At 40.2% G+C, this 7,336-nt stretch overlaps 1 non-coding gene across 1 annotated transcript; it reads left to right on the top strand.

The window, feature by feature from the left end:
- The first annotated feature begins 1,318 nt into the window (after nt 1–1,318).
- Nucleotides 1,319–1,390, top strand: TRNAA-UGC (transfer RNA alanine (anticodon UGC)). The gene has a single exon. It is a non-coding gene; the product is annotated as a tRNA-Ala (tRNA).
- Nucleotides 1,391–7,336: the final 5,946 nt, after the last annotated feature.

Genomic DNA, 7,336 nt, shown 5'->3' with positions numbered 1-7,336 from the left:
TGCCTTGCCATATACAATGGGGACCATTTATCCTTTCATCTTGAATCCAAGCTGTGGTCTGTAGATTCAAATATGCTGAACCTACCAAGATAGATAATACTATGTGTTCACTCTTGGCTCTCTTGACTAGTAACTTGAATCTATCCATTCAATATTCAACCCACTCCAGTATTCTTGCCTGAAAAATCTTAGGATAGAGGATCCTGGAGGATTACAGTTCATGGGGCTCCAGAATCAGAAACAACTTAATGATTAAAACCAAAGCAAACCAATTCAATATTTACATCTTTGTTCATTTACATGGTTAACACTTATTGAGCACCTGTGAACTGGGTATGAAGTGTACCGATTAAAGGACAAAGATTCAAGAGTGAAGATAAATGAGGTTCCATCTTCAGTTAGGGTAGAGTCCACAGCATAGGGCAAGAGATAAACATGTAAGCAAGGGATTATAAAACCAGTATTACTGTGATAGGCACTCTTGAAACTAACACACTGTCCCACGAAGGCTGAGGTGGACCAGGCTGAGTCTTAGTGGCTAAAGAGAGATCATCCTAGAGGCAGGAAGCAATACATATCCAAGCATACTTCTTGAGTATCATCTACAGTAAAAGATGGAAAACTGATATTAGGTCTTATGTGTAAATGAAATAAATAAGCCATAAACATGTAAACACAGAGACAAGAGATTCAAAGAAGAGAATTGATCTTTGCTGTGAATGTACCTAAAGCTTTGGTGGCCAGGGACTGAATTGTGCTAACTGAAAGATTTGGAGCCAGTTACATACAAACTGCTGCTGTGGGTTTTTGAAGAATGTGGGGGAAGTGTTGATTATACAATAAATCAGAATACAGAAGTCTATATCTAACTTTATAAGAAAGACTGGGAAACAGTAACCCTGCATGGGAAAGTTATCTCTGATAGTATAAATATATATTAAAAAGTATTGATAATGAGCTTATATAACTTTTATAATCACACATTTAAATAATATATAATTTAATTGGATCCTCATAAAGGAATAGATCCCTGGATCATTATAAGTTGGTCTGACTTACTCCATATAATCTGCTGTCACTTTTCCTGTGAAAATAATTTGTAAATTGTGGATTTACTGCCTCTATGGAAGATAAGATATTATATGTCTTATAAAGCCAGAGTTGAGCTACTAACTGTGATATTCTCCAATTTCTGTTATCAAAATTACATCCACATGACATAATACTGCTTCTTTTTCCTAAGGTAAAATACTTTGGTTCAGGCAAGTTTCTTTGATTAGACACTGACAAAACTTATTTAAAAGCATTGCATCAACATGGGGATGTAGCTCAGTGGTAGAGCACATGCTTTGCATGTATGAGGTCCTGGGTTCAATCCCCAGCATCTCCACTTTCTTCTTGTTTAATTCTTGCAAAATATAGCTAGTGCATGTATAGATTTGAATTTTTAAAAAATTACATCAAGATAAATATAATTAACGCTGCTTTATGTTATACATGAGGTTAAGAGAGTAAATCCAAGAAAAAAAATTTGCTTTTTTCTGTTTATTTAATGTCCATAAAGAAGGCTAAACATCAAACAACTGATGCTTTCTCATTGCAGTGCTAGAGAAGATTTTTGAGAGTCCCTTGGACTGCAAGGAGATCCAACCAGTCCGTCCTAAAGGAAACCAACCCTGAATATTCATTGGAAGGACTGATGCTGAAGCTGAAGCTTCAATACCTTGGTCACCTGATGCGAAGAACTGGTTCATTTGAAAAGATTCTGATGCTGGAAATGATTGAAGGCGAAAGGAGAAGGGGACGACAGAGGATGAGCTGGTTGAATGGCATCACCAAATCAATGGACATGAGTTTGAGTAGACTCCAGGAGCTGGTGTTCGACAGGGAAGCCTAGGGTACTGCATTGCATGGGGTTGCAGAGTCAGAGATGACTGAGCAACTGAACAACAATATCTATATGAGATGATGGATATTCACTTATTGTGATCATCATTTTATGATGTATGCATGTCAAACCGTTGTGCTGTACACCTTAAAATTATACAGTGCTGTAGGTCAATTATCACAATAAACTGGAAGAAAAAATAGTTTTTGAACATCAAAAAAAGAAAGAAAAAAAAAAAAAAGGAAAACTGCTGTGGGAGCCAAACAAGAAACAGCATTTGTGCTGGATTTTGTTAGCTCTTGTAATAGCTCGTGACTGCCACTAGGTGATGGGGATAATACATGGGAACTTTCTTAATGTGAACCTGAGATCCCAGACGAGTGACCAACATACCACAGAAAATGAGTGATTTAACGGAAAGTTGGGTAGCTCTGTCCTTGGGTATTCATTGGTTTGATTCTGTTTCTGAGATTATCTGGTTATTAAATAATATCAAAGAGAAAGGGTCACAAACAACAGCATAAATTCCACCTCTCCTTCTATTCCAAAAGCTTCACTGTGAATGAAAAGTTCTCCTTTGAGTCACAAATCTTAAAGATAAGAGATGGGACAGGTTAGCACCTTGAACTGCAAGCACCTTATTTCAGCTTGTCAGGATTGGTGGTCAGAGGAGGCTGGTGGGCTACAGTCCATGGGGTTGCAGGGTTCGACATGACTGATTATTAGTCAGCAGCAGCAGGATGGGTGGGATTATAAAGATGAGGGGACTAGGATTTACTAGGACCTAGATATTAAAAACACAGATGTACCCAGGTAGTACTTGGAACAACTTGTGATTCGTCCTGTTTAGAACAGAGTCATTCACTTTGCTTCTAGCATTTCTGAGATGGTGGCCCAGACCCTGCTTTTCCACTCTTCAGCCTTAAGTAAGTCATTTAGCACCTGCTATCCTTGAGTTCCCAATGGCTCAAGTTGGTGAAGAATGTACCTATAATGCAGAAGATCCTGGAATTGTGGGTTTGATCCCTGGGTCAGGAAGATTCCTCTGGGGGGAGGGGAATGGTGGCCCCTTCCAATATTTTTGCTTGTAAACATGACCGAGTGACTAAGCAGACACACAGCCTTGAGTTCAAATTTGTAAAATGAAGAACTATGTTCTGTTTCTTGAGTGAATGTGAAGTAAATTAAAGAAGGTATGTGGAAAAAAAAAAAACCACAACAGTATCTGGTAAATTGTAGGTTTGTGAAAATGACTGAGGTTTTCCTTTCCCTTTGTTACCTCTTTCTGTAACATGCAAAATGAAAGCCTGAAGCAGTAGAGGAATACATTTCTGAGAATACAGGTCTATGCTTTTCCGGAAACCAAGTGCAACCACAGATTCATAATAGATGATTCATTCAGTTCGGGTTTTCCTAAATGGAGCATCTCTGGGCCAGAATCTAACTTTACCTGGAATTTTCCATTGCCCAGAGGGTGATTTCACATGGGCACTGGATTTGGGCAACTCTTTGATGCTCTACATATAAATATAATGATTTGTATAAATATTTTTCTATCACATTACAAGACTGTGGAATTTCATTTGCATCCCCCAGCTGATCTCATTATACAATATGTTATCTCCCACTCTCTATTCGTCCCCAGTTAATTGGGTCCTGTGGTATTACTCTGTCTGAAAAGGCAATCTCTGCTTCAGAATTTCAGATTTTGGCTTATAAGTGCATTGGTGTTGATAAAGTGAGGTTATATGTAGATAGTAGATAGGAAGTACAGGAGGCTTCCTGGAGGCCTTATCCCCTTCCTTAATGTCTATTAAGTCAATGTTTGAGGGTTTTATTTGCCTATGCCCAGCATTCTGATAGGCAATATACCCAAAGCCACCTCCTCTCCTCATTAAGTTGATTCAGTTTCAACTTTCCCATCAAGATGCTCTGCCCCGGTGAACATTTGGCCTCATGGCTGTTTATTTTTTATTTCCAGCTGTCAGTTTGAAAAACGGTGACTGCCTATCTTCCTTTCCCATTTTGCAGCATCAGCAGAATTAGCCGGGTGCTTCCCGTTTGCAGAAGGCTCACCATCACCTTCCACAAGAGGCGGTGAGTCTGCACAACTGGCCAAGATCAGCAGATGGCTGGAAGGGGGCTCAGCCCAGGATTGCGCCAATTGAAAAGACACGGGCATGGAATCTGTGCTCCAGGCACCAGCAGCAGCGAGTGAGTTTCCACTTAGACAAAGCAGCTGAGCAGGGGAGACCACATGGAAGGTGAAAGGAAGAACCTGGGGTGGAAAACAAAGAGGCAGGAGGGCCATGCTGAGTCTCTCTAAGGCTCCCCATTTATTAGACTAATGAAAAATATGTCAATTGACTATGAAATTCTCTGTCAACGAGCCTGTGGAAATCCAGATACACCTGGCTCCCTCTCTTAAGTTCCCTTCCTTCCCCCTTTGCTACACTCAGTTGTACATGTCTGACAACACTCAGCTCAGAGGTCATCTTCCCTTTCCATCCCTAGGTCCTCAGCATGGTGGATTCATCCTTTATCTGTGCTCTCTCACACACCTACTCTCAGCCCTATCTTCACACATACCACGTTGAGTTGTGACCGTTGACTCGCCTGCCTTTTCTACCCAACATCAGATGATCCAATCAGTTCATCTCTGCACCCAAGAGGTAAGGCTTTGGTGAGAAAAGGAGAGACGCGTTGAGGTAATGACCAACACTACAAGGACCGCAGTATCTGCCGACGGTGTGAGGACGACCTCCAGCAGGGGCACACAGGTGGAGTGAAGGGTAATTTGAATCATGCTATCATGACGCTGAGCCTGGTGCCATTTCTGACAGGTGGTAGATTTCAAATAAAGTTGTCTTCACTCCATGAACAAATATTTGAACAAATAGGTGGATGAAGGAACAGGTGAATAAATGAAGGAAGAAATGATTTTCACTCAGTCTCCTGCTTTACCATGAGGACTTTCAAAACAGGAGATAAGACACTAGCTTAGATAAAGCACTGTTTGGAAAACACTGGCATAGGTTAGTAAAAATCAATGAATCTGAGTTTCTCAGAATAACATGAATAAAATAGAAAAAAAGAAAAATCTATATGTTTGGGTTAGGTAGTTTCTATGAAATACCCAATGTGTGAGTGGAAATGTCCTTTCTATTCTTTAAAGATAACCATTTTGGTATTTGAACTTCTCTTTACAGAGAAATCAGTGACCCCTCCATGGATGTGTTATATGAACATTGCAGTTAATATATAGGATTTGTGCTGAATATGGACAGTGTTTCAAACATCAAACATGACAGTGGTGGTGGAAACAAGCAATTTGGTTTCATGCTACATTAAAAATAATCATAAAAATAAAAGAAACTATGATGAGTTTAAATTCCATCTCAAAAATATTTGCACGTAGTTTTACAAAGATTGGTACCCATACAACACTTGAAGGGCACATCACTCCAATTATTAAAGGTCTCTATTTTTCTCAAAGCAATTAAGAAAAAAAAAATACCACACTAAACTAATGCTTCAGTGGGCTAAAACTCTCTCCATTTGAACCACTTTTTTTTCTTTCTTTCTTTCTTTTTTTTTTAAATAACCATTCACTCATCAGCTCAAGAAAAAAAAAATCTATAGAATTGGCAAACATCATGGAAATGCACCTCCCTTCTGAAACCTGTTTACTGAAAGGAGAACAAGAGAACATAATTGTCTGGCTAAAAGCACCCCCATAACAAAGATGATTAGAAAGCTTTTATATATTTCCTAACCACTTCTCCTCCAGCTGGTTTTCGGCCAACCTTGGATCTATAAAAGCCAACTATTGGCTTTTTAATCATTTTAGGACTCAGGGTTGCAGTAAACATATTTTTGTGTGTGCCATCTTTATATTTGTTCATTTTTTCATTGACTAAGGAAACATTGTTTTGTGATTTTTCTATATCCCAGTCACTCTGTGGGACACCTAAGATGCCACGGTGCCTGAAGTTGATGTGTTTCTAGGTAAAATGAAGGTTATAGTGGGGGGAAGGGGAGCATAATATAAAATATAATCAGACATTAAATATATAATTGTGCAGTTGACTAACCATCGTATTCCTATCCACTGAATAGCCATCTTGATAGGCTGCCGAGTTTGACGTCAGAGTATAACAAGGGGGTTTGGCTAATTGGCCAACCTGGGATAATGCCTTTGAGAGGTAATATATTTGCTGAGATCTAAAGGATGACTAGTTTCAATGGGCAGCCATGTTGAAAGAGTGTTATAGGTGGGCAGGGTGGGGGCAGTACTACGTGAATGCCTTGGAGGAGGACTGTGATAATATTATTTCATCTGTGTCTTTGTGCATCAAGTGTTTTTTGGGCATCGTGTATTTTCTCAGCTCAGTTCTGTTCCAGTTTTCAGGGACCATAGCCCAGTGGGGCCAAAAGAGGAGCCAGGACCTGCCTCAGCTCTAAGGAGCATCACAGCCTAGTGGAAGAAACCAAGGGACAAGACAGAGTTCCAGCCTTAGTCACACTTTTTCTGTCCTTTCAGAATTTAATGGGCAGTGCAAGATGTAGACAGAGCTAGAAAAGTCTACTAGTTTAATAAAATGTCCCTGGACTTGGTGACAGAATGCCAGCCAGTTCTCACTTGCCAGGGGAGTCAACCTCAGCGGTATCCCTGCTCAGTGGAGGTGCTGCTGGGGGTTCCTACTGAGCAGACTCGAAGCTACCTCTAACATCTTCCTGTGCAGAGACTTAGCTAAACTCCCAGCTACATATACGCAAGGTGTCCTGAAGCAGAGAATGAGATGATCCCAGCTTGCCTGCCCTCGTTTATGTGCAAAGAAGCTCCAAAGATCTGGGAATAACAGAAGTCTCTGCCAAGAGACTCTAAGAGTATCATCTTAGTCCCTTGCTACAGTGAGGCATTCCTAGATTACATTTGAGGCATTCAATCTTGGAAAAATGCCAACTTTCAAGATCAGACCTTGGTCTTCAAGTTTTCCCTCCTATTCATTGAGATATTCAAAAAATTAGAGTAACAATGCATGTGCTTGCTAAGTCATGTCCAACCCTTTGCGACCCTATGGACTGTAGACCACCAGGCTCCTCTGTTTATGGGATTTCCTTTATTTAACCTATATGCAGAGTACATCATGAGAAACGCTGGGCTGGAGGAAGCAGAAGCTAGAATCAAGATTGCTGGGAGAAATATCAATAACCTCAGCTGCAGATGACACCACCCTTATGGCAGAAACTGAAGAAGAACTAAAGAGCCTCTTGAGGAAAGTGAAAAAGGAGAGTGAAAAAGTTGGCTTAAAGCTCAACATTCAGAAAACTAAGATCATGGCATCCGGTCCCATCATTTCATGGCAAATAGATGGGGAAAGAGTGGAAACAGTAGCTGACTTTATTTTTCTGGGCTCCAAAATCACTGCAGATGGTGATTGCAGC

This window comes from Ovis canadensis, chromosome 6 (assembly GCF_042477335.2).
Source record: "Ovis canadensis isolate MfBH-ARS-UI-01 breed Bighorn chromosome 6, ARS-UI_OviCan_v2, whole genome shotgun sequence".
Classification (NCBI taxonomy): domain Eukaryota; kingdom Metazoa; phylum Chordata; class Mammalia; order Artiodactyla; family Bovidae; genus Ovis; species Ovis canadensis.
Note: the sequence above shows the minus strand (reverse complement) of the source record. Positions and strands in the feature narration are given on the sequence as shown.